We start from the raw sequence: 13,599 nt of genomic DNA, 5'->3' as shown, positions 1-13,599 counted from the left end.
CTGAGTATAAACACCATGTTTGCAACTTTAACCTCAGTGACACCTGACAATGGAGATGCTGCTGGTATGTCAGAAGTGATTTTGGTGAGGTTCCTGTTTACTTGTGTCTCTAATTTCTGATACAACATCTACTTACAGAGTACATATCTAACTTGTAGTGCTTGCATGTTTCATTAATTCAGGGGAAGTTAGGCCTAAGATATTGACCAATTCATGTAGACTGCACACAGTACAGAAGAGGGGGTCCCAAAAGGTAATAAGAAGCTGTTTCAAGGATGCTACACGGAGCCATAAAGACAGATGGGCATAAGAAGGAATTACATTATTTTTAATTTTTAATTCTTTAAGTTTACATACACAAAAGTACACATGCACGTAATGGGAATACAATATAAGTTTTGTGTGTGTGTGTGTGTGTGTGTGTGTGTGTGTGTATAAACATAATGAGGTAAAATGAACATTGAAAGTATTTCTTCATTGTGATAAATTAATACAAATAAAACAATACTGGGCATAGGTTTCCTCTAAATAACACTTCCCAAATAACATTTCCAGGTGCTGACTCAGACTGAGTGAAAAGAAACAAAAGGAATTATGCAATTCGGTTACTTTTTACTTGTGAAAAAATAAAGGCAAAATTTAAATCTGTACAATAATTTAAAAGCAAGATTTGTCAATATAGCCAAATTATTGACCAACCAATAAAAATTCTAGGAAATTATTTTCAATAATTAAACAACTATACAAATATTTTGATAAACACATGTCCATCTGTACTAGAGTTGGTTTTTATAGAAAAGATTAGAAGAGGACAAATGAAATTTTATTTTTAAATTATTATTATTTTGAGACAGAGTTTCACTCTGTCACCCAGGCTGGAGTGGAGTGGCCTGATTCCTGCTCACCTCAGCCTCTGCCTCCTGGGTTCAAGCAATTCTTGTGCCTCAGCCTTCAGTAGTTGGGATTACAGATGTGTGCCACCACACTCAGCTAATTTTTTAATTTTTAGTAGAGACAGGGTTTCACCATGTTGGCCAGGCTGGTCTTGAAATCCTGGCCTCAAGTGATTCATCCACCTTGGCCTCTGAAAGTGCTGGGATTACAGGCGTGAGCCACCGTGCCCAGCAACAAATAAAGTTTTAAGTATATTGCTGTAATGGAATAAAATACAACTATTAATATAATGTATATATTCATAAAAGACCTCCCAAATGTTCACAACTTCATTCATAGTAGCTGCAAAACTGGAAATAACTCAAAGGATTACAAATTGTGATATATATATATATATATGTATATATATATGTAGTAAAATATTACTCAACAATAAGGATTTCGAGACCAGCTTGGCCAACATGGTGAAACCCCATCTCTACTAAAAATACAAAAATTAGCTGGGCGTGGTGGCGGGCACCTGTAATCCCAGCTAATAGGAAGGCTGAGACAGGAGAATAGCTTGAACCTGGGAGGTGGAGGTTGCAGTAAGCCGAGATCGTGCCACTGCACTCCAGCCTGGGCAACAGAGGGAGACTCCATCTAAAAAATAAAATAAAATAAAGAAAAAAGAAAAACCTGAACATTAAAGAATAAATCCTCTCTAATTTTATTTGAATAGAGTTCTAGAACAGACAAAAGTAATGTGGAGTGACAGAAATCAGATCAGTTGTTGCCTGAGTCAGGGGAAGCAGACAGGTCCAATTGGAGATAATGATTGCTAAGAGCAGGAGGTAACTTTCTGGGCAGATGGCAAGTTCTTTATCTTGACTGGGTGCTATGTACATAGATACTACATAAAAATATATTTATGTTTTTGAAAAGAATAATAAATATGAAGCAGAAAACCCTTTGAAATGATGGCTATATTTATGGCATTGGTTATGGTTATGATTTCACAGGTACAGACTTAGCTCCAAACGTATCAAGTTGTAAACATTAAAAATGTGCAGCTTTTTGTATGTCAATCATACTTCAATAAAATGGTTTAAAAATGCACAGGTGTCAAAAAATTCATTGTGAATCAAATGTCTTTGCAACTCAAGAAATAATGCTTTTTTAGAAGTGAGATTATGATGTAAGAATATTTTTGATACATTAAAATAAAAAGAGGGTTTTATAAAACTGTGTAATGCATGTAAGAAGTATGTGTGTATATGCGTGTATGGTAGATATGTATACGTGTCTAAAGAAAAACTACCAGGAACACATAGACTACTGTTTTTGTATGTTTATACTGAATTTTAATTGTATGTATTCACTTATTTTCCACATTATTAAAATTAAAAATGCAAGCACATTAAATTATTTAGAAATGGATTGATGGAAAAGTAGCTAAGTCAGAAGTAATGGAAGTCAGTTCTGTGTACCTGAATGTACACACATCTGCACTGCAACAACAAACATAATTTACCAACTTCTAATTTTTCTATTTGTCTCTTACCATACTCTAATCTGATATTTTATTATTTACTATATCACATTATAGTTTGTTGATCATCTATTATTACTATATTTTCTATTTTTTCCATGAGTTAAGTTAGCCCTGCATAATAAACGAAAAGTAACAGTTCTATTCATTTTTGTATCCTGGTGACTAATAGAAAGTAAAAATGAAATTGCTGATTTTTCCATGGATCAGTGAATTCCCTAGGTGCAGAAAATATATTGGCCAATGATGGCTATATCCAGAACTACAGAACTCCTCTAGACTTGGGCTATAACGGACCAAAAGTGATTTAAAAAACAAAGAAAAATGTTTGTAGATATTATTTTGAATACTTTCTTCCCCATCTTATTTAGAATTTGGATTTAATATCAGGTAAAAGATTTTAGTGAATTTTATTCCTCAATTCATAGCACTTTTTAAAAATCATGAGTCCAGCACTGGACATTTTATATTTGTGTTTAAATTTTCTCGTGTCTTTTCATCATCACTTCTATTTCCTGCCCTCCTATAAGAACTATAGTACACAGTTTCATACAGATACTTAAATATATATGTAGATATAGTGTATATGTGGCATAAATGCTTTAATATATACAAAGAGTATTACACTCTAAATATTATTCCCTTCCTTTTATTCACAATTATTTGTGCATTCTTACACGTTTGGGGAGACTTTCTTGGGCAATTTGCTGAACCACAGAGCAAAAACACACTTAATTTCAATAAAAAACGCCAGACTGCTTTCTAGTATAGCTTTAACAATTAACACTCCTGAGAGTAGAGTGTGAAGTTTCCCTCCCCTTACATCCTTTCCAGCCCTTGGTATTATACTCCAACGCACTATTTTGTTATTCTGATGTGTAATATGGTATCCTTCTTGTACCATGGGTGCAAAATAAATCTTTATTATTTTAAGCTATTGAGAATTCTGGATCGTTCATTACTAAAGTCTAACCTGTCCTGATTGATTCAATGCCTATTCAGGTTTTCACTCTACTGAACGTTTAGAGCCATATCATTTGGGTATCCCTGAAGTTAAGCTTGGGGTTTTACTTTGACAGTTTAGATATTAAAAACACATTTGTTTGTTACCACCTTACCAGCGATTTATGCTGGAAAGTTAAAAGGAGACTGGAGTGCAACACCAGACAATTGTAAGCCTATAAAATGTCCATTATTCTATGTAATCCTTACAATTATTTATGATGGATCATGATTGTGAAGCTGTTCAACTGTGAGAGCTGCTACTGTATGATATGGCTCTAATTCTCTATGTAGTAATATAAAAATACAGCCACAGTGAACATTTTGTATAAAATGTTCAATTCTTAAGTATGTAATAGCTGATTTAGGTAGAAGGGAAGCTTGATTAAAGCAGCAGCTATCAAAGTACTAGTCAAAGTAGTAAAATTAACCACTATCCTCAGGCAGTTGCAGAAATACTTGCAATCTAGTGTACTCTGCCATTTGGAATTAAATAAGAGCAGGGATATGGTGTCACAGTTTCAATAAATCATTACATTTAATTAAGCATAGCAATACAAGAGCTACACTCTTAATTAGGATTTATGCTTATAAGTATTTCAGAAACAATACAAAGTAAAAGTAATCAATTTGCTGGCCAGAAAGAATAGAAAGTGAAAATACACTTAATAAACTTGATTTTTCACTCTATATTTTATTTTTTATCACAAGCATTTACATGAAAATAAAACTCCACAGTGTTTTATTCTCCAACAACACTGAAATTGTCATTGACATTTTTTCTTTCTTGGCTTTTCCAGTTGGACAATAGAAATCTTGAATGCTTATGGTATGGGTGACTGTAAAAAAACAAATTCGATGTCTAAGGGTAAAGTCTCTTTTGATTATGAGACACAGAAACGCATTCTGAATCAGTTTAGGCAACACAAAGAAACACAGCAAGGGATAAAGGAACTTCAATGATTGTTAAAAACAAAACCAAATGTAATTAGGATCCTATAAATTTGTCTCACATTTGTCCTAAATTCTCTGTGCTAATTTAATTCCCTCACTAAAGATTTCTTCATGAGACTGTAAGCATAGACTCGATATATTTCTAGTTTTTATGCAGAAGTTCAAAAACTTGGTTTTTCTGACTTCTAGTTTTAACATTCTATGACCACCCAAAGTAGCCTGGTGTGTGAATTACGTAATCATCACTATGACAAAGGGCTGGGCAGCATACTTTACTTATAACCCTGGTTAAAATATTTGACTCTCCTTAAGGAAAAAAACACCTGCAAATAAATGTGCAGAGGTGAGGGGGTGCAGGAGACGGAGGGAATAGATTGCATATATGAAATTTTTCTAACTTTAAAAGTTGAGTATTATTAGTGGATTAAACTTTGCTGTAGGTAAGCATAACAAGTAAGCAAGTAAGTCAGCAACAATCACAAGCAAAAACAATGAAATAATGACTGACCCCTTGAATCCCCCTCTGAAGCATAAAACAAAAAATAAAAATGAAAAGTTCAACTACAAAACGTTTATCTAAATTACCCAGAGTTGTTAAAAAGACCCTAAGATGTCTACCAATTCCACAATTATCACAGGGAATTTGGTGAAAGAAAACAAATACTACTACTAAGGGAGGAGACCACCCCTCATATTGTCTTATGCCCAATTTCTGCCTCCAAAGGAAGAAGAAGTAAAAAAGAAAAGGCAGAAATGAAATCTGCAAGCAAAAAGCCAGGTGCCACACCATGGGCCTGGTAGTTAAAGATCGACCCCAGATCTAATCGGTTATTTGCATAAAAAAGGCACAGTGAAGACCCCTGTCCTGTTCAGTTCCTTTCTAATTACTGGTGTATGCAGCCCCCAGTCACATACCCCCTGCTTGCTCAATCGATCACGACCCTCTCATGCAGACCCCCTTGGAGTTGTGAGCCCTTAAAAGGAACAGGAATTGCTCACTCAGGAGCTCGGTTATTGGAGACAAGAGTCTTGCCGAAGCTCCCAGCCAAATAAAGCCCTTCCTTCTTTAGCTCGGTGTCTGAGGGGTTTTGTCTATGGCTTGTCCTGCTACACTACTAGGTGGAGAAAAATTTTGCACATTTTTTATTATAAAGAACAGCTAAGGACAGGTGTGATAGCTCACTCCTGTAATCCCAGCACTTTGGGAGGATGAGGTGGGCAAATTACTTGAGCTCAGGAGTTTGAGACCAGCCTGGGCAACATGGCAAAACCCCATCTCTACCAAAAAAAAAAAAAAGGTTGTGCACCAAGGACCAGGTGAGCTGATGTCCGGGGCAAGAGAAGTTGGATGTCCCAGCTTGAAGAGTGAGAGCAAATTTGCCCTTTCTCTGCCATTTTTTTTTTAATTTACAAAAATTGTATATATTGTCATGTATAAAATGTTTTGAAATATGTATACATTGTTGAATAGCTAAGTTGAGCTAATAAACATATTCATTACTGCACATACTCATTTTCATAGGGCCAGAACACTTGAAAAATACTATTTAGCAGTTTTCAACCATTTAATACATTGTTATTAACTATAGTAGCACATAGCTGTGCAATAAGTCTCTTGAACGTACTTATTCTATCCACCTGAAATTTTGTATCCTTTGACCAACAATATCTCAACTCCTCCATCCCTGCCCCTGGTAACCATCATTCTACTGCCTACTTCTACTGCCTACTTCTATGAGTTCAACATCAGAAAAGGGGTTGATATCCAAAATATATAAGCAACTCAAACAACTGAATATTAAGAAAATATATATAACCCAATTGAAAAATGGGTGAAAGATCTGAATAGGCATTTCTCAGAAGAAGATAAAGAAATAGTCAAAAGATACATAAAGGAAACGCTTAAAAAACTAATCATCAGAGATATGCAAATTAAAACCCCTCTGAGTTATCACTTCTGCATTTTTATCTACTTGGGCTTTCTCACACTGTGGAGGGCCATCTGCTTTAATCATTTCACCAATCCAAATGCTAATCTCTTCTGGAAACATCCTCACAAAGACACCCAGAAATAATGTTTTACCAGCTGCCTGGGAATCCCTTAGCCCAGTAAAGCTGACATAAAATTAATCACACCCTACAATGGCAGAGTTGAGGAGTTGCAACCGAGATTGCATGGCCCGCAAAACTGAAAATGTTTGCCATCTGGTCTTTTACAGAAAACGTTTGGCAATTACTACCTAATTTGATTATTTTATGTCTTGTCTTTGCTCCCCAAATCTCCTATACTTCCTCTGATATTTTCCCCACTTTCATTGAGAAAATCAGTCTAACACACACAAATATTCTCATCTTCCCATCACAAACTTATTTCCATTTCCCCTATTTTACTCATCTTCAATCAATTTAAAAGGAGGCAGCACACTTTTTTTCGACAAAAGGTTTATCATACTTGTAGTGCTCCAAGTCCCATTCTTTATTTCCTTCTTCGATATATTGCACCTTCAGTAATTCCTTCTCTCTTTCTGCATTATTCCTTAGTTTTCTATTCTTGATTAATAAAGGTAATAACAGTAAAAGGTGAAAGGGATTTTGTTTGTTTGTTTGTTTGTTTCCTGGGCATAAACTCATCCTAGAAAAGATTACCAGTTTCTGTAACTGTCCTTTTCCTTCTATGCTTCCAAGTTCCCAGAAATTTAATGATGCCATAAACTCATAGGGGACTGATTGATACATTTCACGGGAGTAATCCAAGATCTAGTAATCGTACTCCTTTACTCCCCCAAATAATAATCCCATTTCTCAGTGATGTTAATCTCAACAAGACTGAAAAGGAAAGAAAGCTGATTGAATTAATTTATGTGAGTATGGAAGGCCAATAATCTCTCCATTATCTCCATTCATCTTATTTGAGAAACAAAGAGTTGCTCTTCAAAAGGATTTCTCGCTGGTGGAATTTTCAGAATAGGAAAGAGAAAGAAACCATTATAAGTGATAGAAACTCAGTTTGTTGTTGTTGTTCGATTTTTGTTTTTGTTTTGCTGCAGGAAGGGCACCACATAGTTCTTTGTTTAACAAGGGCTTCTAACTGTGATTATTATCTATTTCACAATAAAATGATTTAAACAATATATTACAGAAACAGCAGCAGGAGCAGCAATGACAAACATTGACTGAGGTATAGAATTCTGTTCATTAGGCACTGTGCTAACTATTTTAAATGTATTATCTCATTAGATCATCAACCCTTTAAGACAGGTATACTCTTTTTACCCATGAGGAAATTAAACTTAGAGAGACGACTTGCCCAGGATCACTCAGATAGTAGGTGATAGTGAAAATCAAAGCACCCTGACTCCTGAGTTTTCTATATTCGTCATTGGGCTACCTCTTGTAAAGAAACCCAAACTGCAAAAACTGCAGGGTCACCAAGAAAATGATTTTAGGGCATCACCCATATCTAGCTGGAATATCCCAAAGACTGAGAAAGAAAGATGCTAGGGTTATAGCAATAATAGCTAATACTAATTGAGCCCTTTATATAAATTTATCCTCTTAATATTCACAATAATCCCTATGAGACAGATACTTATATTTTTATGTATGAGGCAACTAAGTTACAGAGAGATTAAGTAACTTGCTCAAGATGACACAGGTAGTCAAAGACAAATTAAGAATGGCAATTAGTGTCCTGGGCCCCCAGCCCAGTCTTAATCTCTCAGTCTCTGCAGTACTTAGTTGTATCATATTCTCTTTGGTCACATTTTTTCCATACTCTTAGAATCCTTAGATAATCAACATTGAAACTGAAAACTACTGATTACACACACACACTTATGCAAGCCCACTCTGATGAACTATTTGGCAACTTAGAGCAGACTATTTTCTCTATATCCACAAGAAATAGGTCACTCGAGGCAGAAAATACAAACAATGTCATAGGAAAGGGGTATCTGAGAAAACGTGCTGATCTGAGTTATGAGGGCTTTTTTTTTTTCACAGATAATTATAAAATGCAATTCTGGAGGGCTTTGAAGAGCAGAAGGCATGAATAATTATATTATCTTATTTACTCTGCATAACAACCACAACAAATGTAGTGTTATTGTCATTTTGGGAGATTAAGGGGCTTATTCATTTAACAATTGGTGGTGCCCAAAATTTAAACAGTTCTAACTCCTAATCCTGGTATCTTAGTATCTGAAGTGCTCCAAAAATGTGACCAAAGGAATAAAAAGACCATTTTAGGAGTCAATGTATTTACAAACAAACAAGAAAATAAGAAAAACAATGAAGGGAAAAAGGAAAGACTTTTTAAAAAGATTGTATTATACCACTCTTAAAATTAGAAAGGATTTAATCGGATGAATTAACAAAGAGAACTTCATAGTAATAAGCTTGTAATAATGTTTCATAAATTCATGGTAAAGCAGTAAAACAGGAAAAACACAGAAAACACGAGGGGAAGTTACATGAATTATTTTATAGCTGCATTAAGAAATTCTACCCTGGGCCGGGCGCGGTGGCTCAAGCCTGTAATCCCAGCACTTTGGGAGGCCGAGGCGGGCGGATCACGAGGTCAGGAGATCCAGACCACAGTGAAACCCCGTCTCTACTAAAAATACAAAAAATTAGCCGGGCGCGGTGGCGGGCGCCTGTAGTCCCAGCTACTCAGGAGGCTGAGGCAGGAGAATGGCGGGAACCCGGGAGGCGGAGCTTGCAGTGAGCCGAGATCGCACCATTGCACTCCAGCCTGGGCAACAGCGTGAGACTCCGTCTCAAAAAAAAAAAAAAAAAAAAAAAAAAGAAATTCTACCCTGCTCAAGTTAGAATAGAGCATTTTTTTATGGGGTACAAACTAGGTTTGTTTATTTTTAAGGAGGTGTGGGATCCATGTGTAGCATTGTAGCATGAGTTAAAAACAAGTACTTACATAAAATTGAAATTTAGGTGGAATCTTAATGGATATGCGGTAATTCTATGTGGGATGGAAGATGGAGTATAAAATTAATGTTCATGAAATTGTAAAAATTTGAGTGGATCAATTGGGACTTAACCAATGCCCTAAAATTGCCCAGACATAATAATGAAGTAGCATAGAGTCCTGGCTGAGAGCATGAGCTTTAAAATAAGAGTACCCAAATGCAAATCCTCAACCAATGCACCAAATCCTTGTACCAAATGTCTGTTATGTCTGTTTCTCACTTATGAAATAGGATTTTTTTTTTTTTGAGATGGAGTCTCGCTCTGTTGCCCAGGCTGGAGTGCACTGGCAGGGTCTCGGCTCACTGCAAGCTCCCCCTCCCGGGTTCACACCATTCTCCTGCCTCAGCTTCCTGAGTAGCTGGGACTACAGGGGTCTGCCACCACGCCAGGCTAGAAATTGGCTTTTTATTAACAACATTCACATCATAAAGTTGGTGTGTACATTGGGTAAGAAAATATATGTAAAGTACATGGGTTAGTATGGGTATATCATAAACAACAAATGAAATTTTATGATAGATACAATTATATCTATATAAATCTATATCTATCCATATTTATATCTATCATACATCATTAGGTCAAGATTGGGCTTAGCTGAGCACTCTGTCACTTCTCCTAAATATTTTTTTTCTGAATATTCTTCCAGGAAATGGAGTAAGTGAGAATAGAGAGAATCTTAATTTACAGAGAAGAGACTCATTATGGTTTGTGTTAATGATCCTTTTGAGCCTGAAAAGTAAAGGAGGACAGTCATTCAGGCTATTGTTCCCCTGTTAGCAATGTTTATTTCCAGAAACTCTATTTTTCTGGCAGCTTTTACATGTTCTGTCTCACTCACACTCACAAAATTCTCCTGATACTATCTATTTAACTAGTCCATAAATCAGTTACTTCTCTATGCATGTATCTCAAGTCTGAGATTTATCTAGCAGTCTTGCAACATATGTGTACTGGATATTTACTCCTTTACAAGGTCTATAGTGGACACTGAGGGACAAAATAGAAAATGGGCCCTCTTTGAGCTTCTAATGTGGTGAGAGTGACAGAAAAAGCACAGGAGAGGTAACAGTATAATCACGAAACATATAAAGCAAAATAACAAGGTAGAGTAGACACAGTTTGCTTGTATAGACTGATCAGAAAAAAAAAAACCCTTTCTGCTAAACTTATGTATGAAATTATGTAAATCTGGAGCTGGAATTACCTTTTAATAATATGCACAGAGACATTAAAATAAACTGTCTACAGAGAGTGAAAAAATAATGAAACAGAAATACAAGAAATAAGAGACAAGGTATCACTGGGAATAGGTGATAATAAACACATTCTTCACATTAGAATTCCTGGTTTCTGTCCCTCTTGAGGTCTGTGATTCCTAACTATGCACCATTCCATTGCTTTACCCTGTGTGATTAAGCTCCCTGTTGATTGTTTGCAAGCAAATATTACATGAATACGCAATACATCACGTAGTGATACAGAGTCCTCAGTCTGACTTGCATTTCATGGAAAGATCTTTCAGGGTAGGATTAATGGAGACATTGGGAGAGGAGTATGAGTGAAAGACATTATCTGTTACACAGATCTTTCTATTTTAAAACTTCCTTAGTAAACTTGGACCACACTTGAGTTCTTACACTCTCTTCTCTCTTCGGATATTCTCTCTGCCACTGCCACCACCTCTCCCCAAAAATTATGAGGTTTTGTCCTTCTTGAAACAAAAATTTCCTTGTGCTTGGTACATTGTAAGACTTCTAATATTGTTATCCTTATCAGCATCATCTCCATCTTTTTCTTATTCATTATCATCATCACCACCCTCCTATTTCTCTTTACACAAGTAGTAAGAGGATAACCTTGTATTTCTAAAACTAGGCAATCTGGCTCTATAGCAGAATGTAAATAGACATAAAGTAAATACCAAAGACTCAGTGCTAAATCCACAAGAGGCTGCAGTAAGTAACTTAAGCTTGATGCAATTCTAATTTAACTAAAAACAATCATTCTCTTTGGACCACCTAGGTGGTATTTGGCTCAAATCACTTAATAATGGCTTCATAATGTGCTTTTCATGAGGCTGAGATAGGTAATAATAACCTTATCTCAGTAAGTCAATAGTGTACCTTTAGAAATATAAGTGATTTGCCGGGCGCGGTGGCTCACGCCTGTAATCCCAGCACTTTGGGAGGCCGAGGCGGGCGGATCACAAGGTCAGGAGATCGAGACCACGGTGAAACCCCGTCTCTACTAAAAATACAAAAAATTAGCCGGGCGCGGTTGTGGGCGCCTGTAGTCCCAGCTACTCGGGAGGCTGAGGCAGGAGAATGGCGTGAACCCGGGAGGCGGAGCTTGCAGTGAGCCGAGATCGCGCCACTGCACTCCAGCCTGGGCGACAGAGCGAGACTCCGTCTCAAAAAAAAAAAAAAAAAAAAAAGAAAGAAATATAAGTGATTTAACAGATTCAAGTACTAGCTCTAAAACATATAAATTTTATCTCGTAGTCTATTAAAGATCTTTAAGCCTCATCAGTAATAGTGGAATAATAATATCTACTTTGGGGTTGCTGTGAATCTTAAATAAGATGAGGTATGTGAGTTCAGTTGCCTAGTGTGTAGGAGTTGTTCAGTAGAAATAAGATACTTTCCCTTAAGCCTTAGTCAGATTCCAGTTCTAATAACTAGGTTCCTGGTAAAACTTGATAATAAATTTAATGAAATAAGATTTGTATAAATGATAAGTAAAATTGTAAAGTCTTATGAACTATAAAGCAGTCTTTTTATACTTATTATATAAAGCCTTGTTAAGTTCAGTAGATCGCAGTGTTAATGGGCACAGTATGCTTCTGGTGCTTTACTTTCAGAGATTATTCACTGTGGAACCAGTCAATTGGAATGTCTTTCTTTTAATTAACTCATATGTTACCTGGAAACATTTTATTTTCTTTGAACATTATTGCTAATTCCTGACACTATTGTCTAAGCCAACAACATTTCTTTTCACATTTTTTCAGCAATTTCTCTCTCTCTCTTTCTCTCTCTCTCTCTCTCTCTCTCTCTTCTATTCTAGTTATTTTTTATGCCCTTGTCTATCTTTGAGACTATGACAAGAATATCCTCAAAATATTGCTAAGCATGTTTATACTTTCTCAGTTTGTTCAAATATCTTTTGACAGGTATACTGAAAAATAAACTACTTAAGAACAGAATAGGCCAGGCATTGTGGCTCACGTCTCGAATCCCAGCACTTTGAGAAGCCAAGGTGGGTGAATTGCTCGAGCCCAGGAGTTTGAGACCAGCCTGGGCAACGTGAGGAAACCCCATCTCTAGTAAAAATACAAAAATTAGTTGAGCACAGTGGTGCACATCTGTAGTCCCAGCTACTCCAGAGGCTGAGGTGGAAAGTGGAGGTTGCAGTGAGCCAAGATTGTCCCACTGCACTACAACCTGGGCAACAGAATAAGACCCAGTCTCAAAACAAACAAACAAACAAACACCAGAATATTAAATGTACAATACAATTTAGGCATATATTAATTATACTTTCCTTGTTTACTGTTAATTTTAAAAATGCCTAATCCTTCCACAATGGAGGCAGTCTGGTATAATGAACATACCTGCATTCACATGCCAGCACCACCATCTCTTATTGTGCAAGTTTGGGACAGTTACCTAACCACTTTTAAGCTTCTTTTCCTCAGCATCAAAATAATATTAAGAATTTATCCATCATAGAGTTATGGTAAGAATTGAATGAAATTATATGTGCCTATTGCATATCAAGAAATAGGACAAATTTAAGTCATAGTTGCTATTTTCTTTCAATATGATGTATTACTTAGCAAGTATTTATAAAACACTGATAGAGAAAATAGTATAAATCCATTTCATAGGTAAAATAATTAGAATCTATATTTCCTGCCTCCAAATCCTTGTACTTTAAATAGGCAGTCACATGTCTTTTAACTGAGTTCCTGACCCAGCAGGACATTCTGTAGTTGCTCCCAAGACAGAGATATCTAGACAACTCATTTAGAACAAGTTTCTTCTTGATCTTTGAGAGCAAATGCTCATGACTATTCCTTTCATTTGGCTTTTCAATACTTCTGGAGGAATTTCAATTAACTCAGAGGTTAGTATAAGGATGAAAAGTTAAGGTTAACTATACAAGTTCTTTCATATAGTTTTACCATGTATGCAAACCAAGACATTGGAGAGACTTGCAAAATATTT

General features: G+C 36.0%; 1 long non-coding RNA gene across 1 annotated transcript in view; it reads left to right on the top strand.

Moving 5' to 3' along the window:
- The window catches only part of LOC144334805 (uncharacterized), a 100,296-nt gene that overhangs the window by 30,852 nt on the left and 55,845 nt on the right, over positions 1-13,599 (top strand). The window contains exon 3 of the long non-coding RNA XR_013405044.1: positions 4,228-4,295. This is a non-coding gene — a long non-coding RNA (uncharacterized LOC144334805). The remainder of the gene's footprint in view (positions 1-4,227; positions 4,296-13,599) is intronic.

The sequence above is a fragment of the Macaca mulatta genome, chromosome 15 (assembly GCF_049350105.2).
Source record: "Macaca mulatta isolate MMU2019108-1 chromosome 15, T2T-MMU8v2.0, whole genome shotgun sequence".
Lineage (NCBI taxonomy): Eukaryota > Metazoa > Chordata > Mammalia > Primates > Cercopithecidae > Macaca > Macaca mulatta.
The sequence above is the reverse complement of the archived record's forward strand: the minus strand, read 5'-3'. Positions and strand labels throughout refer to the sequence as shown.